Below are 12104 nucleotides of genomic sequence, written 5' to 3'. Positions count from 1 at the left end.
AATATCATGAAAGCTTGTTGTACCGACCAAAGGAGGAAAAGATGACTGAATAGCAGGTGGAGGTAGGTGGGAAAAGGTACAAAAAAATCATACTAGGAAAAGAATTTAAAAAGGAGAGAGCCAAGTGACTGACTTTCAGACAGGTAAGCCTTTTGGGTGGCACATGGTTATTTTGCATTCTAATTGCACCTGAAAATAGTTACAGCACAGGGAAAAGAAAACCTGAAGCACAAAATAGAGACAAAACCTGAGAGCACTTCAAAATAATTGAAACTAGTGTGTACTCACAACAGATTGAGGTATCAAAGAAGCATGTACCTCTTCATACTTCTCACTTCTAAGTACACTAGGCAAGCTAACACAGTGATTGAAAATTGTTTTACATAATATTCTCTGACCAAAAGACAATGTTTTGGAAAATTAATATGTTTGCTAACACAGTGATCGAAAATTGTTTTACATAATATTCTCTGACCAAAAGACAATGTTTTGGAAAAATTATTATGTTTTTGACTGCAACTAAAGTGTCAGAATGTTGGCTAATGTAGGGAATTTAGTTAAGTTGTGGAATGAAAAAAGCACTATACTGAAAGAAAGGAGTCATCTGAAAAGTGGTGTAACTTTTTAAGAGCCATTATGAGTCTTCAATAATTGAAGAGTTAGCAATCAATACAGCCATATAGGACATAAAAGCTGAGGATTAGACCTAATCATTCCCATTCTCCACTGAGGCAAATGAGATTGTGAAAGGTTAATTAAGCAAACCTTAGTCATCAAGGTAGTAAGATACAGAGTCAGTACTTCACCCCAATCTGTGTCATATCAAAGCCTGTGTTCTCAATAATTGTGCTACGTATCTAGAATTTTCTTAGGTCTACTGCCAGCATTTGAATGATAAAAACAAGAATTCTGTAATTTTCTACCAAAAAGTGGTATAAGTAAGTGATTGGATTTGCATGGGTTTGTTTTATGTACAGGTGAAGTCCATAGACCTTGTCTGGTACCAGATGAATACCAAAAAGACCTTCCTTACAGTATTTTCACAGCCAGTACACTCTTGCTAGTGACTGAAATTCTATCACTTAATGGTCTTCTAATTGGGTTTAGAAACTGTCTCCAGTTTCATTCTAGGATGAAAAATGGACATTTTAATCATATATAAGTGTCACATAAAATTTAACTAAGTACGACCTTTCCAAAGTAAGGTCATGGAAAGAATGCCCAACTATGAGTCAGAAGACCTGGGTTTCAGTTCTACAGTGGCCACTTACTGATTGGCATTGCTTAGGACCTTTCTGAATCAAGTTTCTTTATGTATTGAGTAACAATGTCATTCTAACTACACTGTAGCATTACAGGAGAAAATTCCATGTAATAATGAAAGTTAATTTATCCTTAAACCTACCTGTCCTACCAACGTGTAAGCTCTAGTTTTCTAATTTTCTTCAGATGTAAAGGGAATGGACTCATATTCCATATACCATTCAAGCTTTACTTGAAATCTGAAATAAGGAAAGGCAGAAAAGGGTTTCTGTTCAGGGTAGGAGCACAGAAATTGAAAGAGAGGTGCTAAAAGGCAGGGAGAAGAAAGGCAAATTTCATCTCTTCTACAATTTTGTTTCTAGATGGCCATGAGATTTAATGTACAAGAAAACAGAAGTAAAACAGTAAATGAAAAAGAAAAGGCAAGTTCTTTTTCGTATGTTGTCCAATTCTCTTGTTCTGCTTAATCTAGAAATGTGGATTCCTTTAAAATAGAAACCAATTCTTGCATATTGTTTACAAATACAAATCATTTTTAAAATCTTTATTTATTTTTGAGAGAGAGAGAGAGAGAGAGCGCACGAGTAGGGGGCAGAGAGGGAGACAGAGGATCCACAGCAGGCTGAGCACTGACAGCAGACACCCCCTGTAGGGCTTGAACCCATGAACCATAAGATCAGGACGTGAGCCGAAGTTGGACACTTAACTGGCTGACCCACCCAGGCACCCCCAAATACAAATCATTTCTAAGATGTAGGCTACGTTGGTTCTAGAAAGAGGAAGGGGAAAGGGGAAAGGGAAAAGGGAAGGTGGGAGGAAGGAAGAGAAGGAAGAAAAGAGTTATAAATATGAATGCTATGAAAGAGGCAACTTCTTTTGAGATCCCTGCTGTGGACTTTGGCTTTAAACTTCTGCTGTCACATTATTCCTCTTGTGTTACGGGATTTTTACTTGCCAACACTCATCCTGAATGCTGAGCCATTTAAAACTCATTCATTCATAGCTTGGAAAGTAAATAAGGTCAGAACATTTTCAGAGCACAGATAAATTATGACTACCACCTTACCACAGTTGTCTCAGCTGGACTGCTGAATGAATTTAAATTAATCTCTGTCAGTTTTAACCCACAGGAGATAGGACCCTTAGGCTTTTCTTAAGAAAAATCAGTTGTAGCAAAATAACTTTGATTCATTAGTGAGCAGTCATAAGTTGACCACTATCTAGCTGCTAGTTAATAAGCAGTGAATTGTCCTAAAGGTTCCTGGAGCACAATTATGAAACACTGTAATGTTTTTCTACTAGTTTTATTTCAACATAAACCTAAAATAAATGTAAATTTTAAGAAGACCATGTAACTCACTAATATATCTATCACTGTGCTGTATTTACCATAGCTGATGCTTAAACTATTATATCAAATATATCCTTTAAACTTGAGAAATGACTATATTTTTTTAAATGTTTTTATTTTTTGAGAGAGAGCATGTGTAAGTGGGAGAGGGACAGAGAGAGAGGGAGACACAGAATCCAAAACAGGATCCAGACTCTGAGCTGTCAGCACAGAGCCCAGTGTGGAGCTTGAACCCACAAACTGCGAGATCATGACCTGAGTTGAAGTTGGATTCTTAACCAACTGAGACACTCCAGGAACCCCATGATAACATTTTTTTAAATTATGAAATATTAAAAATTATCTCCTAAACAAATTCATGATTCCAGTGAGAAATAAGAGAATATTCTAATCATTATTTTACTTCCCATGTGTTATTTATTTTCAACCATAATTTTAAATGTCTGCAAATATTTATACTTGTGAACTCTCCCACTACTGTTTTGCTCCTAAGTTCAGTAAAAAAGCTTACATACCTAAACATAAAATAAACTTTACTTTTCCCATTTAGGTCAGATGAGTAGTACTCAGAAACTGAGAGAATTCCCTTTAGCTAATAAGAAATGATATGGAAAATTTGATAACCCCCTCAGTCATTTTCATTCCCATAGACAGGAAAAAAGAGATATGTGAGTGAAAAAGAGATATTCTGTTGCCCAAATATAACAGTTAAGATACTGTATTAGTAATGAATATATAAAACAGTAATTGACTAAAAAAGGCCAAGGGTCATCTTTACATGACCCCAAAGCTAAAGAATGCTATTAATGAAGACCTGGATCCCAGCATATCCATTATGTTCATACTTGACCTTTTTTGCCTCACCAGCCAAAAAAACCTACCAAAGCAAGCAGCAATTAATAATACATGGGATGTGTTCCTTCTCTTAGTACTCAGACTTTACCTGTTGATTTCCATCATTGTATTTCCAGGAGGGAGAAACAAAACTTCATTGATGGCACAGTAACAAAATCAGAACCCCTCTTGAAATGTGTTTCATAACTCAAAATGAAATTCTTTTTTTCACACCAAACATTTTGAAATTATTGACTTGAAGGGAAAAATCTGAGTTACCAAATATAAAACTCATGTTTAATTGTCTTTCAATCATATATACATGTGTATGTGTGTGATACACAAACATGTATAGTGTAAAAATGTTACGTTACATGGGTAATTCTTTTATGATTTTGATTTTTTTTCCCATTTTGATAGGATTCAAAGTAACATACTTGATTGCACAACATGTACAGATACTATCCCTAACGTGATCAAGTACTGAGTGAATTTTTTCCAAAAACAATTAAAAGAATTCAAGTTAACAGCTTTGCAAATATGTCTATCAGGTGTTGAGTTTGTTTATGTATTTTTCTGCTGAAATTTGGGCAATAATTGCTTTAATTTTTTAGTATAAAACCTATACAAAATTTATTTAGTCTTCTAAGTATTTGTTCCTGTGCTATAATGGTGCCGCGTATACTTCATTTTCCACAAAGCATCATGCTTTAGCCAGGTAAAAATATACATAGATTCTTGGTAGGATCTGTAAGAAAAAATGCCAGTTATGGGAAATTCAGCCCCTGTGGAATCAGCCAGGGGAAATATTTCCAATATTTTTACATGAAGGCCTTTGGCACTTTCAAATGGTAACTTCCTATTCTTCTTTCCCCTAGGATATCCTGAATATATTCCTCAGAAGGGAGTTTTCACTATTAAAATAAATTGCTTTAAGCTGTGTTTAATTACAAATGATGAGCCGCAAAGGTGGCATGAAATATCTGTTACTAGTTAACCAGAATACAAGTTTGGTCTGGTGTCTAACAAACGTAGGTAGAATGAAACCAAATTATCAATTAAATATTTGGTAGGATAATTTAAACAAATGCCTGGTGGAATTAAAAACAAAACCAAAATTGCCTGCTCCAGCTACAGAATTGAAGAAGGTTATGTAGTTAGGGTAACTGAAACTCTTTAAAGAAGGTCTCACACAATTACTATAAAGGTTTTGTCAGCTGGTCAAGTAAAGCTCCTGGAAGGAGTGAGAGACTTATGCAGTGTGTTTTCAACAACAGCTTTAGGGCCAAGGGATCCATCCATCCAGGAGTGGTACGCAGCACCACAGACAAAATAAATACACAGTATCAAACATCTTTCAAAAAGGACAATAATAGATGATATTATATGTTATGTATATATAATAACATATATAATATTTATATATATTATGTATATTATATATTATCATATATATTATATATAATTATATATTATACATTATTATATATTATATATTATATATATAACTTATATATAATATTTATATATATATTATATATATGTGTGGTAAATGTTTAAAAATATGAAATAGGAAGGTTAATCCCAAATTCTGAATAGCAATCACTCCTAGGGAGAGAGAGAAGGGATATGAAAGAGGAATGGGGTTTCTTCAACTATATTTACAATGTTTTTCTTAAAAAAAAAAAAGAAAGGAAAAAAGGATCTCATGGAAGTATGGCAAAAGTGATCTGAGAGATTATGGGTAACATAGCTTTCTTATTTACTGTGGATTTAATATTTCTGAAGAGTAAATTAAAAATAGTGAAGTTCGGTTACGAAGGGGCACAAAGAAATGAGATAAATTCTGGAGTTAGCAAGATACTAAGTATCCTGCCAGATTAATGCCATTCCTTGAAAATGTTCCACATTTTCTACATCTCCTCTATGCCATTGCTTTTCTGAAATTGTACTGTCCACCCACCAATATCTCTGCCAAAAAAAATATCCTACATTTCCTCAAAGCCAACTCAAACATTAATTTCCATTTTGAGCCTTCCCTTAATCACTAAAGAGAAAATGTTTCTCTCAACACTCTATGTACTTCCTCTGACCCAGATTTAATGGCACTGATCAAGTATTACTTTTATTTACTACAGCAATATGTATTCTTATCTCCAGCCAGAATGCAACATGTAAAAACCTGCATATGGAAAGTACCCAGTGAATGGTTTCTGGACTAAAACTGTTGTATTCCAGCACAGTTTTCTTCACTATTTCAGTCTTTCAGAACCAGTCTCTTTTTTAAAAAAATTAAATATATGTTATATGTGAATATAAATTTATAAAAATGAAATATGTAATGCAATCTAAGAATATGTCTGGCTGTGTAAACAAATTCAAGATATAACTGGGGACTGTTGGTAAAAGACAATCTCTTTACTCTTCAGAACAATTATTAAGCATAAGTTCTGTTTACTTCTCTATTTTATAATTGAGAAAATTGGGGCTCAGTGAGAGTAAGTTATTACCAAGTTTCCACAACTAGTTAGCAAAATTTGAGTCCAGACCCTCTGCTTTCAATTGCTATCTCTCTCTCTCTCTCTCTCTCTCTCTCTCTCTCTCTCTCTCTCACCCCTCTACCATTCTCTCTGCCCCTCCCCCTTTCTTTCCCTCTCCCTCCTCTCTTCCTCTCTCTCTCTCTCCCTCTCTTCCTTCCCCTTCCCCTCCCCCTCCCCCTCTTATCCTTCTCCTTCCCTCTGTCTCTGTCTCTGTCTCTGTCTGTCTCTCTCTCTCTCTCTCTCTCTCTCACACACACACACACACACACACACAGACATGCACCCATGCACATACACACACATTCCCTGCTGGTCACCTTTAAAGGTCACTTTAAAGGAAAATTAGAGCTGATTAAAGAAAAAAACAAAACACACTGTTGCAATATCTGATCAAATAATTGATTTCACTAAAGAGGATTAAAATTACTTTACATCTGGTTAGTGTTTTAATATCATTTCAAATTTCTCCATCATTCATTCAATTCTTGTAAGTTATTATTAAATTTACATGTAATACATATTAATGATTCTCCAAAAAAGATCAATACAAATCCTTCAAACATTGCAGAGTAGTTTCTAATTAACACAAAACAGACTTCTTTTTTATTGCTTTGCCATAATCTATTTCATCCTCCTTTATTACACTATGTGTTTTACCTTTTGAACTGTTCTGTAGCATTCATTGCATATTCATAAGGTTTGTATATATTTTTGCTACTGGAAAGGGTTTGTATCTTGAAAGTATTAGTTTTTCATTCCTCACCCTTTCCTTTTCATGAAATCAAAAAAACTTTTTCCAGAACTGTAATTTACACATTTTCTCCATGATCTTGGATAGTTGGCTTTAAAAGCCTTTAAAAGCCTTCTGAAGTAGCAAAGTCAGATACTAAATGTCATGGTGTCATTTCCTCTCTATACCCTTCATTTAGGCTGAGACTCTCCCCTCAACCCAAAACTTCTGTTATTTTCACCCACTGCTCAGAGTGGGAGGCAGCACACTTAATGAAACCTTTGCTTTATTTTAGTGCCTTTAAAAGTGCCTGCCTAGGAGGGATATTGTGAAGATTAAGTAAAAGAGCGTATATAAAAATATAAGACTATTGTTCGACACACAGTACTTATTCAGTAAATAGTGACTATTAATTTATTATGGTTGCCTTATAATTAGATTTTAATGATTTCATTTACAAAACTTATTTTTTTATTTATAAGCTCAGGCATATGTCATATTTTCCTGGGTAGTAATTTTCTTCCTTCTCACACTTTCCGGTCACTCAGAATTAAATATCCTTATTATGTCCTTTTTACAGCTTGGTGTTTTGTTTTAAAATGTTCCAGTTAGTAGAACACTTTCTTAAATTTCAATAGTAGTAGAAGGAATGTGAACTTGAGCAACCACTGCCTTAACACTGAAAACCAAAACATTGTACCTTAACAACAATTCTGTACCAGTCAGACCAAGCTTTCTTTCTTCTTGTGAATTTATCTTCTAAACTGCAATTCTATTCCATAATATATAAAGGCCCCAAATAAAAAGATACAGGATATCCTTCAGTATGAGGATTAAATCAGAGGTTGTACATGAGATGCTTAAAATCATACCTGGAACATAGGAACTGCTCATCAAATATTAGCGCTTTGTTGTGGTATTACTGCATCTGAGCCATGACATGGATGGAGACCTCAGTGCCTATAACCAGCAACACCTCCAGTATTTGGGTGGGTGTCTATATGATAGCTTTTCCTTTGAGCTACCCAAAGATAGCCAAATATACATCCACAGTAAGCAGGAGCAGAGAGAGGCAAATAACAGAATGATGAACAAGAAAACAAATTCTCAAAACACATGAGATGCCAAATGTGGATTCTCAGAATGGTTTGGGAGGTAGCCCTATTCTCAAAGTTCTTGACCCCCAATATGATGCTCAGGGGCTCTGTCAGGGAAAAAAAAGTTCTGACAGCTATTTTTTTTTTCCTAGTCTCAGAATTTATTTTTTTTGAGATAGCATTGCAAACATCCTGCTTAATTTTCTCCCTTGGCAGAAGTTTTGATCCATCCAAAATTTAGTAAAGAACTGCATCTTCTGTATCAATCCCTCATCTCTTTCCCCCAGTGTTAGTAAGAGAAGTTCTAGAAACATCTTTAACACCTGTCTACAAACACCAATGCCCAGTTTCTAATACTTCCTATCACAGATTATTGTCACTAGTATGGCTTAGTAGGCCTTACTTTATTGTGTCAGAAATTTCACATTTCTCCCACATGTTGTTGAAGAAGGCAGTCAAAGGTCCATTCCTACAGGCCTTTTGATTTGTGTAGAGCTTTGCAGTGGGGCCAGAACCCACCGGCCCCGCATACTCTTTCCACAGTTTCCTCCCATGGCCCAATCCCTGAGATGCAATATCTTTTGTTAAATTGTCTGTGTCTTCACCCTTTCGTTAAACATCAGCTATCCTAGTAAACCTCTGCCTCAGTTTTGCAAAAAGAGAAAGTGTGTATTCTGATTTTTGTCACTGCAAGACCTCTATAAGGACTTAAATTTTCCAAAATTTCTTTTTCATTGTCATCTTAACCTTAGCCTGTTTTTCCTTCAAATTTCACCTTATCTTGTTTTACTCATAGTGACTTGGATAGGAATTTACCTTCTCTTACATCTCTGATCACATTGCCCTGTCTCTGTACAAAGATTTTAATGGGTAGTATTCTTTTTTTTTTTTAATTTTTTTCAATTTGTTTCTGAGTATACACTTTTCGTTAATTACTTCTGTACTTATAAATATATATTTTACTATCTAAAACTTTTTGGCTCTATTTCTTCCCTTGAGACTTCATGTTTTAATTTGTCCTGCTATTCTGAGCTCTTGAGAGGTGAGCTACAAGAACCATGTGTTTAATTTTTATTTATTTATGTATAATTTTTATTTATAAAAATTTTTATAAATTTATTTTAAATAAATATATTGATTTATACAAATGCCACCTATAATATCTCTACTTTAAACAATTTATGATTTATTTTATAACAAAAATGATATACATTCTGGTAAAATTTCCATGGACACAGGAAAAAAAGTTTATATTCTTTCAGTAGGAAGCACATCTCTCTGTCTCCATACACACACACGCACACACACACACACACACACACACACACTCCCCATAGTACTAATTCACAGGTTCCCTTTATATTCTTTTCCAAACCGCATACCATTCTTTGGAGTTTGAAACATATGAAATGCCTTGTGCCTAACTAATAATCTGAGCTTGAGCAAACACATCTCTTTGGTTCATCTTAATATAAGCAATTATCAAGTTTCCACCCTATATATCCCTCCTAAGATGATAGTACCTCTTATAGGAAAGAGAATAAAGTATAAATGGAATCTTAGTGAGGTTATTTCTGGCCTCTAAGAAAGCTCACAATGCCTAAATAGAGGCTTCTATGAGTGATCACTAGTAAATGGGCCCCTCGGGAAGATGGCTTGGTCTCACACTAGGAACAACTTCATATTATAAAACTGTATTATAACGGAATTATGCAGTTTTAGTACTTGAAAGAATCTTGTGGATCATCTGTCTCTCTCTCTCACACACACATACTCTGTATACACATATATTTTACTTCCTCTTCTATACTAAAGGAATCATGTAATTTTTCTCAAGATGTTTTATCCAAAGTTCCCACAGGCCACCAATATGTGTTTTACAGTGTACAACATGAAAATGTCATTTTCCCTAAATATAAGTTGTCCAATTTAGTCATCTGTTAAACTTGGTAAAAAATATGTGACAAAATAGCACCATATGTGTTTAAACATAAGAAGGAATCCATCAAAATTAGGTCTGGCAAAAATAAGTATAATACATAAGGGAGGTATATCTATGCCATAAGAAAAAAAATAGTTTGTAAAAGTATTATGGGCATTATTTGTAAGTGCAGAGGAAAAGTAGATGGATGATACTATCTTGTTGGTAATATTTGAAATTGAGGTACCTAAATGAGCCATAGAAAATTTGTGTCTGCTCACTTGAATTGCTAAAATGCAAGATCTCAGGGGATTTATAGTAGAATTATATTGACCTTTACACAAATCAGAGCATAACACATATGAGGAAGCTACCTCAGACCCTACAACAGTTCTTCTTTGGCTTTGCCAAAGAAATTAAGCCCATATTGCTTTTAAATAATGAAAGTAAATACATGTGAGACCACAATATAATCTTAAAGAGAAAACATTTTCTCCTCAGCAAGATACATATATTAAAGTGAAATGGAATGCATAGAGAGAGCCATCCCCTAAGTTACGAAGATACAATGGGTTCTTTTGGAAACAGAATGATGGCTGGAGACACCTGTGTATGTGACTGGCACCAAACATCAGCCATTATTCTGTCATATCTATTTCATCAGTGAGCAAGAAGTCTCATAATTTTGAATGAAATTGACCAGATCACTTCTTTATTGAAACTCTGATATAATACACTTGCTAAATAAGTCATCTCTTCAATGCCGCTTTCACAATACTGTGTGGTTTACCATCAAGATACTTTCAATAAGGTAATCTGGTGAGTTAAAAGTTGAATTTTGAGAATGTGCAAAGTACAGCAGAACAGAGACTTATTTTTAAAAACAGAACGTCTTATTTGAAGATGTTCACTTATACGTTTCGTAGGTAAAGGTTAAATCATGAAAACAGAATAGACTTCCATTTGTGTTAAATACATTTTTACATTTATATGGACCCTTCAATATTAATGAAATATTGTCAGCAAAAGGCACAAATCAATAATTGAAATAATATAGCTTTGTTACAGCATCAGAGATGGATTATATGTCCTAAAAACATTCAAAATTTAACTTAAAAAAAAAAGATTAACAACAAAAGAAACAAACTAACAAAAAACCTGCATGTAATTCCTATGCACCCTACAGAGAATAGGGTTATTTTATCCAGTAATCCAGTGCACTATACTAGTCTTTAAGACCATGGCTAATCTGAGACATAGTTAATTTTTTCTCACCCATCTGGGAAAGGTAGGCAGAGTAAAACTAAGACAAGATCCTAATGACAATCAGTTGAAACCAGTGCCTCCAACTGCTCATAAAAAATGGACATAAAAACAACAGATTATGGCTGTAAGCATGATTCTTTCACTATAGCATCAGTGGGTCATTGTATGAGCCAATTACAAAAAAAAAACCTAACAAAGATTCTCATTTAAAAACAAACACCTAGGCAAAGTACATCAATAGAAATTTAACAATAAGGAAATCCAAAAGGCACATCAACACAATTGAACATGTTTAAACTTATTTGTAATTAAATAAATATAAATAAAAAATAATAAAATATTGTTTCTTCTCTTCCAGATTAGCAAATACGAAAAGACTTAAAATACTTAGCATTATAAACGTGATGGAGAATATCTATCCCACATAGAGTCAGTAAGAAAGAAAGGTGCCTTTTATTCTGGAAATTGCATTACTAAAAATATATGTTAAGGAGATATATGAATAAGTGTATAAAGAATTTTAAGCAAGAATGTTCACAGGAGCATTTTTTAATATCAGAAGTTTCGAAACAATCTAAATTTCTATCAAGTAAGAACTATCCTGTTATCTAAGCTCCATATTAAAATGATCATGAATATCGATGTTAATTTGAGTCTCTCCATGTACTGTTCCCTTTATATACATGTGTGTTCTCCCCCTTCACATTTCTCAACACCCTTTCAGTTAAGCCAAGGTATATGACTAATTATGAATAGTGGGTGGTGAGCAGAAGTGATGGGTGACATGTCCACGTTAAGTATTTAAGAGCCAGTGTGTGAACATTCATCTCCCGGCTGCCCCTGACCCAGAATCTATTATTTCTAAATAGCATATATGCAAGGTAAATGTTGGCTAGATCAGTGAGTCACTAATTGGAAGGTAGCTATTAGAGCCACAACAGACTATCAAAAAACAAACTTCAGTGTGTTGTTAGGGAGAATTTGGTGATTTAATTACCATCATAGAGACTAACCTAACAAAGGCATTTCTAGCAAAGGTGGATAATGTAACAACAACAACAAGCCTAAAATATGTGACATTGGCTTAATTAGCAAGTGGAAG

General features: G+C 34.2%; 1 long non-coding RNA gene across 1 annotated transcript in view; it reads right to left on the bottom strand.

Moving 5' to 3' along the window:
• Positions 1 to 12104, bottom strand: part of LOC122209987 — a 139432-nt gene that overhangs the window by 116645 nt on the left and 10683 nt on the right. The gene's annotated exons all lie outside the window — the stretch shown is intronic.

This window comes from Panthera leo, chromosome A2 (genome assembly GCF_018350215.1).
Source record: "Panthera leo isolate Ple1 chromosome A2, P.leo_Ple1_pat1.1, whole genome shotgun sequence".
Taxonomy (NCBI): domain Eukaryota; kingdom Metazoa; phylum Chordata; class Mammalia; order Carnivora; family Felidae; genus Panthera; species Panthera leo.
This window is presented reverse-complemented; position numbering and strand designations above follow the sequence as displayed.